The following is a 12,051-nucleotide window of genomic DNA, read 5'->3' on the forward strand; positions in this document are numbered from 1 at the left end:
TTTAGCGATCCCCATAAAAAGCCTTAAAAAAAAAAAAAAAGCATAGATAAACACAAACAAGATTAAAAGGGAAATACAAAGCTGGGTGAAAATTTTTACAGGCAGTGTTTTTGATAAAGTCATCATCCTTTATATATTTTAGGAACTGTGTAAGATTTATAAGAATACAAGCTATTCCCCAGTTGATAAATGGTCAAAGGATATGAACAAATAATTCTCAGATGATGAAGTTAAAGCCATCAATAGTCATATGAAAAAATGCTCCAAATCACTATTGATTAGAGAAATACAAAACAACTCTGAGGTATAATCTCATACCTCTCAAATTGGCTAAGATGACAAGAAAAGATAATGATAGATGCTGGATGGGATGTGGAAAAACTAGGACACTAATTTGATGAAGTTGTGAAATGATGTAACCATTGTGGAGAGGAATCTCGAACTATATCCAAAGGACTATCAAACTGTGCATACCCTTTGACCCAGCAGTACCATTACTGAATGTGTATCCCAAGGAAATCATAATGGAGTGGAAACAAACCACATGTGCAAAAACATTTGCCCCAGCTCTTTGTGGTGGCAAAGAATTGGAAAGTGAGTAGATGCTCATCAATTGGGGAATGGCTGAATAAGTTATGGCACATGAAAGCAATTATTGTTCTATAAAAAATGATGAACAAGCTGATTTTAGAAAAGCCTAGAAAGATTTACACAAACTGATTTTGAGTGAAATATGCAGAATTAGGAATACATTGTACACAGCAACAGCAAGATTGTGCGGTGATCAACTATGAAAGACTTGGTTCTTCTCAATGGTTCAGTGATCCAAGGCAATCCCAATAAACTTTATAAATAAAATAAAAATAAATGAAAATAAAACTTTATAAATAAAATATAAAGATTAAATGTAAATCGACACATGCTATGTTCACTTTTTTTTCCCCCTAGATTTTTTCTTCTTCCAACTTATCTCAACCTTTTTTCTTATGTTGTGGTTTTTCTCTTTTGTTCTGATTTTTCAGAACAAAATCAACATGATTTATAAAGAGATGTATATTTAAAAGTTAATATACTGTCTATATCTATATAGCTATATATGGGGGGAAGCATAGGTTTTATTTTATGTGGAAAAACTAGGTTCATAAGTATTACTAAGTTTTGAAAATTACTTTACTTTTGATTCCTATTTTAGTACAGATCCTATCCTCAGGAAGTTTTCTATCTAATTGGGCACACATGGTATTAAATGATAACAGTAAAATGTAGAAGGTAAAGGATAATACTGTAATAATACATCACAGAAACATCTAAATTATAATGATTTGTAATGAATGTATAGCACTTCCCTAAAAGTGATTTAATGTATAGGAAAGCAATATGTAAGAAGAAAAATTTCTGTAAGGGAATTTCAAGCTACACGTAATCATTTCCAAATTTCTAATATTTGGGATGCATATTCCCTTATTCATTTTAATTTTGCTTTCATTGTTTTTGTGTGTGCATATGATAGCTATATATTTAGTATGTATATATTATATCACACACATACTTATGTAGTTATAATTATTTGTAACAATTCCATTTTCACCCTCAGCCAGTTGTTAATGTTGAATGTCAGAATTTGAAAGTCATCATCACATCTAAAAATTGATTAACGTGTATCTCCTCTTTTTGCTGATTTGGGAAATTACCATGGTCTCTTTTTCTGAAACCTGATTTTACAAGCAGATGATGATTTTGGCTATATTCTTCCAATACCTGTTATTTTTTGTGCATTGTTCTCGAAGAAGACCATCACATCAGGGTGGGTGATGTCCTGACAGTACAGATCATTGATAAAACACCTGAAAAGTTAGTGCTGCTTTGACCTTGTGACTTCTATCAGGATTGATAATTCCTCAAACAGGAATTTCCATGTTAGTGAGAAATTAGAACTCTCCTTTCTCTTTTCTCAAACTCTAGTTAGGTTTCTATTTTTTTTTTTTTTTTTTTTTTTTAATTTCCATGTTCCTGTTTTTATTGTTAGGGAATTTCATTTGCCATACTGAATTTCTTTCCCCTTTTTTATCTCCTGCCAATGTCGGAGGGACTTTATTTGGGATTATTCAACTTTTCTAATTGAGTTCTGGTGATCTATATTCCTATAGAACAGAAGCTCCTCAGTTTTCTTGGTTCATAGTGCCCTTAGAGTCTCAATAATTATTTTCTCAGGTAGTTAAAATGAGTTCTGTTTATTAAGCACTTATGTCTAAACAACTTAATAAATATTTATGTCTTAACAACTTGTAGCCACTTGAAAAAATAACACACGTAAATGGAAAGAAAAACATTTTTATTTTATTTTTAAATAATCTCAATTACTTATTAATGGAATATTTGGACCTGTTGGACATTGTATTCCTTCTCAAGCCTTGAAATCAGATTGCTATCCCCTCCCCTCTTTGCCATTTCCAGTGATTTTCTTGCAGCACTTTTTTTTCACAGAAAACTCTGAAGAAAAAACAAAACAAAACCCAGCTTCTCAAAACATAGAAGGTTGCAGATGGAATTAGGATTTTCTGAGATTTAGCACTTTCTATTGAAAATTCAAACCATCTTATGGAAGCCCCTATGAGTTTGTGAATTTGCTGCTTAGGGTTTGGGAACTGAGGCTGGAATTTTCAGCCTTAGGCTGTCTGAAGTGAGTCTTAGTTAAGCCCTAGATACTGCAGTTTGAATTATTATTATTAAAGAGAATACAACAGAGTTCAAATGAGCAAGTACAGTCAAGTATCCAGATAACACAGATAGTTTATTTTTATATTAATGTATAGTTGAAAGGTTTAGGCTCAAGTCTAAAATACTAACAAGGATGTGTTAGTGCTCAGAACAGATTTTGATTTCACCATTTATTCAATATAGATAATGGCTTGTCTGGCCTTTAGCAAAGTAGACTGGCAGCAAATGCTCCCTATGGACTGTGAGTTTAATGAATCTCAGTTTTTCAGAGTGTTTTGCTATTTTCCAGTTTTAGGTTGATTTGGATATTTACTGTTAAGGTAAATAATTACATTTTATAAATTGTCACCCAAACTTGGAAGAACATGGCATTCTACCTAGAATGTGTTGCTTCCTTGGAAGAATATAGAATGTTTGAATATAAATATTTTAGTCATAATATTTGTAGATGAGTAACTAAGTTTAGCTTTTTATTTTTATAGTATATGGATTTGAAAAATTAAGAAGCAATGGGGTGGATAGGTGCAATGATGTCAAGAATATAATTACTGAGCATGTGATTCTCTTTCTCCAATAGAGATATACAATGTTTTTTCCTTGAACCAAGATTTTTCCAATTAGCAGATGATTTTCTAAACTTGACCCACAAGGAAGCAACATGTCAAATCTAAGTCACAGGATTATATAGAAGGTTAAACTATAATTTAATTATAACAATCAACTTTCAGTTTCTATTAATAGTTAATGACTTGCATTTATTTCTCCTGTGTCCATGAGCTAAGTTCTAATATACTGTAGATCTTTCAAATCTAATCATCTGCTTTCACAGAGGTCAAACTTGAAATCACATCCTGCCATTTCATTTGGAGTTTATTTCACTCAAAATTTACTTTTAACTAGCAAAACTTGGAGGAATTTTCTTTGGGAAAGCAGAAGAGGGAGAGTTGTCCAAAAAAATTGGGCAGTTTTTGTTTTGGGCAAGATGCTTCATGTATTTGTCTTGATCATTAACTAACTTGAGAAATAATAGTGCTTTGCTATAGTTATTCAGTCTTGTTGATTCTGCATTTTTGTATACTTCTCTTTCTCTCCTCTGAGGCCTGTACTACTAGAACATGGATGGTCTCTCCTTGTTTCAAGTCTCAGGATGCCCATTATCACTACTCTTACTTAACATTGTACTAGAAGTGTTGGCTTAAGCAATAAGAAAAGAAAAAGAAATTAAAGGAATTATAATAGGCAATGAGGAAATAAAACTGTCACTCTTTGCAGATGACATGATGATATACTTAGAGAGTCCTAGAAATCCTCCAGGATCCTCCTACTGGAAACAAGTCACCGCTTTAGCAAAATTGCAGGTTATAAAATAAACCCACACAAATCATCAGCATTTCTATATGTTACTGACAAAGCCCATCAGCAAGAGAGAGAAAGAGAAATTCCATTTAAAATTACTGGAGACAAAATAAAATACTTGGGGGGGTCTACCTGCCAAGATAAACCCAAGAACTATATGAACACAATTACAAAACACTTTTCACACAAATAAAATTAGATTTAAACAGTTGGAAAAATATCAATTGTTCATAGCTAGGCCAAGCTAATATAATAAAAATGACAATTCTGCCCAAATTGGTCTACTTTTTCAGTGCCATATTAACCAAACTGCCAAAATATTATTTTATATAACTAGAAAAAAAAATATATATGTATATAATAAAATTCATCTGGCTTCAAGTTTCTCCCCAAACCAATTCTCATTCCATTCAACTTAATCTTCCCATAACACATGGTATTCTCCATTCAACCAGCCTGAGTCATTCCCTATCATTTTTACCATCAAATATAACATTCTTTGCTTGGTTTTTAAAGCCCTTTACCACCTGGCCCATCCTCCTTTTTTGAGTTTTATTGAAATTTGCAAACTCCCCTCCAAAACACATTTTATTTATACATGTTATTTGCATTTGGTTTCTTCCATTTGTTTGTAAACTTCTTAAGAGCAAAACCTTTTCCTCTTGCCTTGTATGTTGACTTGGCAAAGTCTTAACTCAGAATTTTGAGACATGGATGTATTTTAATAATAATAATGCCCCATTTTTTTTCTTTAGTTCCATGAATTAACTAAGAATGGACTTTCTTGTTATTTCCTGAAAAAATAAATCAACGTGTTTTAAAAGCGTGGTCTCCAACAGATTCATAATAATTATAAATTCATAACTTCTTAAATTGTGAGATGGTCAGTTGGAGAGGAGGCAGCTGTGCAGGCACTGTTCATACCCTCCATCATATTGCTATTGAGTATTTGAAGTGGCAGCTTGAAATTCTATAAGCCACAGGCAAGAGGAAAGAACAGTGACCCATAAGAGAATGGGAATCTACATTTTAGCCATCCAGCATTTAAGGCTGTGACACCTAATCTTTTTTAAGTTTGTACATCACTTTTAACATAGACAAATTTTTGCACACTTCTGTTTGTATTATTTGCATTTATTCATTGAGGAAAATAAATAAATACTAAAAAGCTACTATGAATTTGTTAATGCTTTTAAATGAATTTGTTCATTTTAAAAATCACAGTAGTATCAACATACATTTAAAAATAGTAATATGTATATGTGTGAGACATCATTTAGCCTGTCTCTTGTTTACTGTACTGACAGTGAATACTTTGTTGACTCTAAATAAAACTCAAAATGAGATTCTTTGTGTGTATATGGATTTGACAAAAAAAAAAAAAAAAAAAAAAACATCCCTCCAAAACTTTGGGGACCTCCCCGGGAATCTTATCTCTTTATCGCTATCATTTCTCTCTCACTTCCCTAATTAACTAGTCCAAAAGAACTAGGAGGCCTGTAGGGACTAACCCTTGCTTATTGCCTAGTGCTACCATTTTAACTAACTACGCCAGGTGTCATGCTAGCAAGCTTGGATCAATTAGCAATTACAACTGAATGTATTTATTTATGTAATTGAATTCATGGAGCTCTCACATATGGATTCTGATTGTTTGGCTTACTAGTTAGAGAGTTAGAAGGGGAGGGGGGGTTTGACTGGAGGCAATTGGCAGTTTAACTCTCAGCTTCTCAAAGGCATTTGTGATGGGTAAGTGGGAGTGTGGTGGGGAGTCTTTGTGGCTAACATGGGGACATGGCACAATGCTATAAGTAGAAAAACCCAACTTTTTGTCATTTACCCATTTCAACATTAGGGTACCATCGTTTATTTTCTGACCTTCATGGAGCTTCTCTCCCTACTCTTCCTAAAGTCTTCCCCTCCTTCCTTATCTCCGTGATGTGACTTTGGATAAGAAGAAGAGATTTCTCTTAGAGTGAAGAAGTTACCTTTGAGTCACAAGAAAGGTGTGAAGCCGCAAATTAAGAAAGGCCGCTTCTAATTTAGGCTGAGAGTTTGTATTAAAAAAAGATACAGTATTTCTGGCTTGGAATAGAGAGTAGAGAGAATTGTGTAGGAAGAAAAGGTGAGCTGAAGCAGTGTTAGATCAGGTCAGTGGGTTTTAAAAAAGAATTATGAATTTTCAAAGGTCAGACAAAACTGCCTGTGCTCCACACCTCGCCCTGTGAGAATTTTCAAGTATGAAGCCAGAGTCTGTTAGAAAAAAGGTACAGGGAGTACCTCTAGGCCAATCTGTTCCTGAAGAGGAACCCCCTCTGTAATAGGCCTGTAGGCATAGGGTGAGTGGGACAGGGTTGAGATTTCTCCAGGCTGAGTCTAGGCCTAAGTCACGTGATCCCTAGTCCCAGAGCTGGAAGAGCAGGTCTTGGGCTAAGGTTGCAGGAAGTCACATGATGAGAGCTCTAAAAGGTTCAGCTACAGGAAGTGACACGACCCACAGGAAGCAGACAGCATTGGTGACCATTGGTCAAGGATGGTTACTTCCTTTTAAAGTCTATCCAATGAAAAGGCTTGGGTCTTTTGCTATTTAACTCCCTGCAGGAACTAAATAAATACTCTCTCTTTGTACATGAAGATGTCTCTGATGAGTTAATTTGGGAAAGGGGGTCTTGCATCCGCCCCCACACAGAGAACTGCATAGGTTTGATAATTAGTGTGTAAACGGCTCCTCTTTGGATTATCTACTCTGGGGATTGGCTGCTCTTAGGATCATAGTTTTAGGATTGAAAAGAGGGCTTTAGGAGATCTTGGAGGCCATTGCTAAGAACCCAAAGATTTATTGTGTGGTCTAACAGATAGTAAGTAGCTGAGCTGGGGTCTGAAGCAAGTTTTCTTGACTGAAAATGTAAAATGCTCTGTTTCCTGTGCCATATTGAGTACCTCATCCTCAAGCAAGCACTTTCATTAGAGTGGGTAATTGAGATTGACTATATTTGTTTTTTAAAAAAAAACAACTTTTTAAAATAATCTTTCTTTATATGAATATCAGTTCTCCTGACTAATGTTTTCTTAATGGCTCTGGTATTCTTTTTTAGAACCCACTTCTCTAAGAGCTTTCTCCTCTTCATTGGTGGGCTGTTTCCTAAAGGGGGGCCAATTCAGGGTCCTATTGGGTAACCTTGAGGAGTTGGGTTTCTAATGCCGAGTCCCCACTGGTATTCTCCTGGTTGACAATCAGCTAGCGGACGTCACAGATTTTTTTACCAAAAAGGATTTATTGAGGTGGTATAGGAATAGCAGCTGTTGGTTCATTCTCATAAATGCACGCACATTCATGGGAAGAACAGGTTTAAATTTAAGACTACAATGTTTGTAATGCTCATGTATAGAGAACAATTGTGGCAAACTTGTATCTCTTCTAATGCCGAGTCCCCACTGGTATTCTCCTGGTTGACAATCAGCTAGTGGACGTTGCTGATCTTTTACCAAACAGGATTTATTGAGGTGGTATAGGAATAGCAGTTGTTGGTTCATTCTCTCATAAATGCATGCACATTCATGGGAAGAACAGGTTTAACAGAGAACAATTGTGGCAAAGTTGTATCTTCTAACTCCTGGCTTTGGACGTCCTTTTATTCCTTTGTGGAATCCTCCTGAAGTTGGCTGTAGGGCTTGGCACCTGGGGATAAGTTGCTCCACTATTCTGGCTTCCTTACTGGGTGTGGGTTCTCTCTGAATAGATTTAGCTGCTGCTGAGCTGAACTCATCTGCTGTTGGACCAGTTTGCTAAGCCTTTGTCCTGAAATCTCCATAACTTGCAATACTTAACAAGGCAGTTGCTTAGTCATTTTCTGACTCTTTTGGCTTCTTATCCCAACTAAATTTCCAGATGAAATTTCTGTTTGGACTTCTGGATCTTTAAAACTTAGATTTTGTGGTTACCTTGGGGTATTCTGAGATTAGGAAGTATAAAACCAGACAGTTATGCCCATGTTCTTATAGCCTTCATAGCCTGGGTGGCAGATACTGTAGCCACTGTTTATCTGAAGCATGTTTCCACTGTCCCCTTCCAAATAAGAACTTTAACTTCTTGGAAGGATATTCTATTCCTGTGGTATATATTTCTTTGTTCTTGGTTGGATATGTTGGTCCAGGTTTTGGAAAATTCTGTTATTAGAATAGCATAGTCACTGAGGATGAGGAGAGGAAGAGAAATATCTTCCCCCAAATGATTTCTTTCTGAAGAGTTGTCTTCCATCTCTCCATTTTACCACTTGGTTCTGCTTATCATAGGAGGAATTTTCTTTTTACAGGCCAAAAGTAGCGACTTGATCATCAAAACTAATCATAAGATACTTCCTCTGTAGCATCATCTCCCTTTCATCTGGTAGCCAGAAGCCCTATTAAATTAAGGGCTTGTCCCCACATTGAAATGTGGTTCTAACAAAATTGCTAAATATTCAGTTTACTTTATTGCTTCATTAATTGGGAGTGGAAGTAGGGATTCCATTGTTATATATGTAAAGTTATAAACTCTATCAAATTTATTGAATAAGTGGTTTTGAAATGGTAAACTATTAGAATATTTGGATTTAGAGTAATGTGAAGAAAATAAAAATTCTTCCCCTTCCTGAAAAAAGATAACATTCTTAAAAGAGCTATCAGTCCAACAATTAAGTTGACCTTTTTTTCTTTTCTTTTTTACTCATTTGCTTTTACTTGAATGTGTGATGTTTTTGTTTCTTTAAAGCTTAGAAAAAATATGATGTGTTTGAGGTGATTTACTGTTTTGAAAGGTTAAAGGAATAATCACTTCATTTTCTACTTTGATTTTGTTGCCTCTGGTGTGACCCAGGGTAGCCCAGAATTCAGTATAAAGGTCCAAGATTCAATCCAGGGAGACTTATTATAAGAAGTACTGGAAGAACCCTGTAATAAACACTTGTAATAAAAACCGGCAGCTGGGAAGACCAGAATTAAAGTCCTGCCTCAGAAAGTTTCTAGCTGTGTGACTTAAGACTTGAAATGAAGCCTTAGTTTCCCCATCTGTAAAATAGATGTAGTCCCAGCTTTTAATGAGGTCTTTATTTCTTAAAGCCTGCATTTTAAGGAAAATGGCCAGACCATCTATGTCTTTATTTCCCCCTGGGTGATGTTCTTCATTCTTTGAACTTTCTTTACCATACCTTGGATCAGACACCTTTCGGTCTCATTTCATCTTTCTTCTCTATCTCCCACCTCTTTTCTCTCCTTCATCTTCCTTTATGTTTTTTCCCTTTCTATTTGTATTTCTATTCCTTAGCATTTAGTACCATGTTTAGAAGATAGTAAAGCTTTAATATAAAGTGCTTGTAGATTTGACTTGAATAGTAGCTAGACCTTTACAGGATTTTGAGATTCAAGTGAGATAATGTATCTACAGATCTACAGCATCTTGCAAGTCTTAAAGGGCTTTTTAAATGGTTAGCTATCACCATCATCACAAATCTCATCTCTAACACAGGCTTCCTACTTTTCTGATACCAAGCCAGTTCATTGAATGGAGTGAGCACAAGTGAACTTGCTCTACTCTTCAGGCCAGTCTTATATCTAAGGACCATTTGTATTTCAGTATAAAGACTTGAATATTCTAGGAGATTTCAAATTCTTTGAGGGTAGGGATTGTTTCTTGTTCCTTGTTAGTACAATGTTTATTAAATGCTTGCTGGATTGGATTGGATTCTTGAAATCATGATGCTGAAGGCGCCAAGGAGACTTGGATATTGCAGTGTCCTTTTTGGAGTTCACATTTTGTTGTCTGTTCAGATCAGGAGTCCCTCATATAGTTGACTTGTCCTTTGCATCTGAAGCTCTCCTGGAAGTTTCGGTTTTCTTAAGACTAAGAAGAAGCAACAATTCAGATTTTTCAGGGCATGTATGATTGAAGGTGGTTTTCTTGAGGCACACCTTGTCTGCTCCTGTTCTGGATCCATAGGGTGTGTTATAAAGGATTCGGAATAAAAAATAGCTTCTTGAGAGAAATGGACCTTAATTATCTTCATATTTCCCCCTGCATCTGTATATAGTAAGTATTAAAAATTGTGGTTGAATAAATGAATTGCTTTTGGGAAGAAAATAATATGCTGTTTGGTTTGCTGTATTTTTCTCCATTTGTCACCAAAATTGAATAATGGAAGAGGATAGGTAGTTTATATGATAGTGGGACATTTCCTTTTGCAGAAATGTGACAACCCATTAACTGCTATCATACCTATACATGATTAAAGCTGAAATATGATTATCAAAATAAATCAACAAAGTGCTTTTTTATTGTGTCGTGAATTTCTTTGTTTATTATCGTTGCTATATAACTTTACAAAAGTCAGCAGTCCTTAGTGTTTTTAGGCCAGACCCAAGAGATACCTAACTATGGTGGGCTTGGAAGATAATATAAGATGGATTCATAGTGAATGAGTTATAAAATGAATCTAAATTGGGTTCTGTTAATACAGTCCAGTAATTATTTATTAAATGACTTCTATCCTACAGGCCCAGTACTGGATGTTGGGGATTCAAAACTGAAAAAAGTTTCTGTCCTTAAGGAGTTGATAATTTACTTTCATCTAAGAGCTTAATAAATGTTGATTGATTGGTAATATTAATCAGAAAGCTGGAGATACTATTCACCCTGCCCCACCCCACCCCCAAACATTTGGTTAAGCAAGCCATGTAAATGTACAAATCACTTTGTCCTTTAAAAGTCTAAAAAACATCCACATTTAGATTGGAGTTTGGAATTCAGCCACAATATTTAAAAATGCACATATACATATTCATAGGCTCTATAGATTGTCTGTTTTGCAATTGAGCTAGAGCTTAACCAGAGGGGTGTAACTATTGGAGGTGGGAGGCAGGACACTCATTACACATCCTCTTCATGGGCTGTCAGGCTTCAATTTGGTTTATTTTGCAAAAGATGAGCAATTGAGCAAACAACCTTATATTATTTTTAGTTTTTATATTTTGACAAGCCAGAAAATGTTTTAAACAACATTTCTAGCGCTTTCCATGGTTCTAATGGAAGTTGTAAAATAATCATTTCATAATATGTATTAATATGAGATATTAAATAAGAAAACTAAAGAACGAATTAGATGGAGGACAAATTTTAAGTTCATTTAAGAGGAAAGGAAAAGACAGAGCACAAAGTACTGTTTATCTGTAACCCTCTGGTCCTTGTTAGGCATATGGGGGTGTCCACACTAAATCAGAAAAAGTAAGCCCTGGGGTGTGTGTATGTGAAGGCTTAACAGGTTGGATAAATAGAACAAATTAAATGTGGATTGGGATACAGGGCCTGTGACTGTCCTCTGTACCTCTAAGCTTGGGTAAATATACCATCTTGGGAAGAATAAACCGTCTCCCAAAAAAAGAGAAGGAGGGAGAGACTTTGAGAGAAGAGGCCTCCATTAACTTATTTCTCCACATCTAAACAGTCAGTATTCAAAATAATGGTTGAATGAGTGAATAAGTTTCTAGTAGTAAAGGCTAGGAAAGAATTTATAGGTTGAATTTAGAAATTAAAGATGTCAAATAGCCTTTGATTAAATTTTTCTTATGTATTTTGTTGAATATAGCCGTGACCCAACTTTTACATTGAAGAGGATTTCACCCTCTGCCAGACATCCCTTACTCCCCATCTTTGAAAATTGGGTCAGGAACTGGGTCACAATCATAGGCTATACTTAAGGTGAAGCCAGATAACATAGGCACTGGAGTGTCCAAATGTCAGCTCATCCAAGGTATCTGAAATCTCTAGGGGGTAGGAAGAATGATGTCCAGTCAGTTGACATGAGAGCAAGTATGGACTTGGCCTTCTACCACATTTAGTTTTTATGATTTGATCATGGGGTGCTGGCATATTCCCCAGTTGCTTCAATGTCTGAAGAAGTGTATTGTTACCATCTTCTGGTTTAACTGGAAATGCAAGGGTGAGCT

At 35.3% G+C, this 12,051-nt stretch overlaps 1 protein-coding gene across 2 annotated transcripts in view; it reads left to right on the plus strand.

The window, feature by feature from the left end:
• ARID1B (AT-rich interaction domain 1B) overlaps positions 1 to 12,051 on the plus strand; it is a 535,516-nt gene that overhangs the window by 89,913 nt on the left and 433,552 nt on the right. The window lies entirely within an intron of this gene.

Source organism: Antechinus flavipes, chromosome 4, assembly GCF_016432865.1.
Source record: "Antechinus flavipes isolate AdamAnt ecotype Samford, QLD, Australia chromosome 4, AdamAnt_v2, whole genome shotgun sequence".
Lineage (NCBI taxonomy): Eukaryota > Metazoa > Chordata > Mammalia > Dasyuromorphia > Dasyuridae > Antechinus > Antechinus flavipes.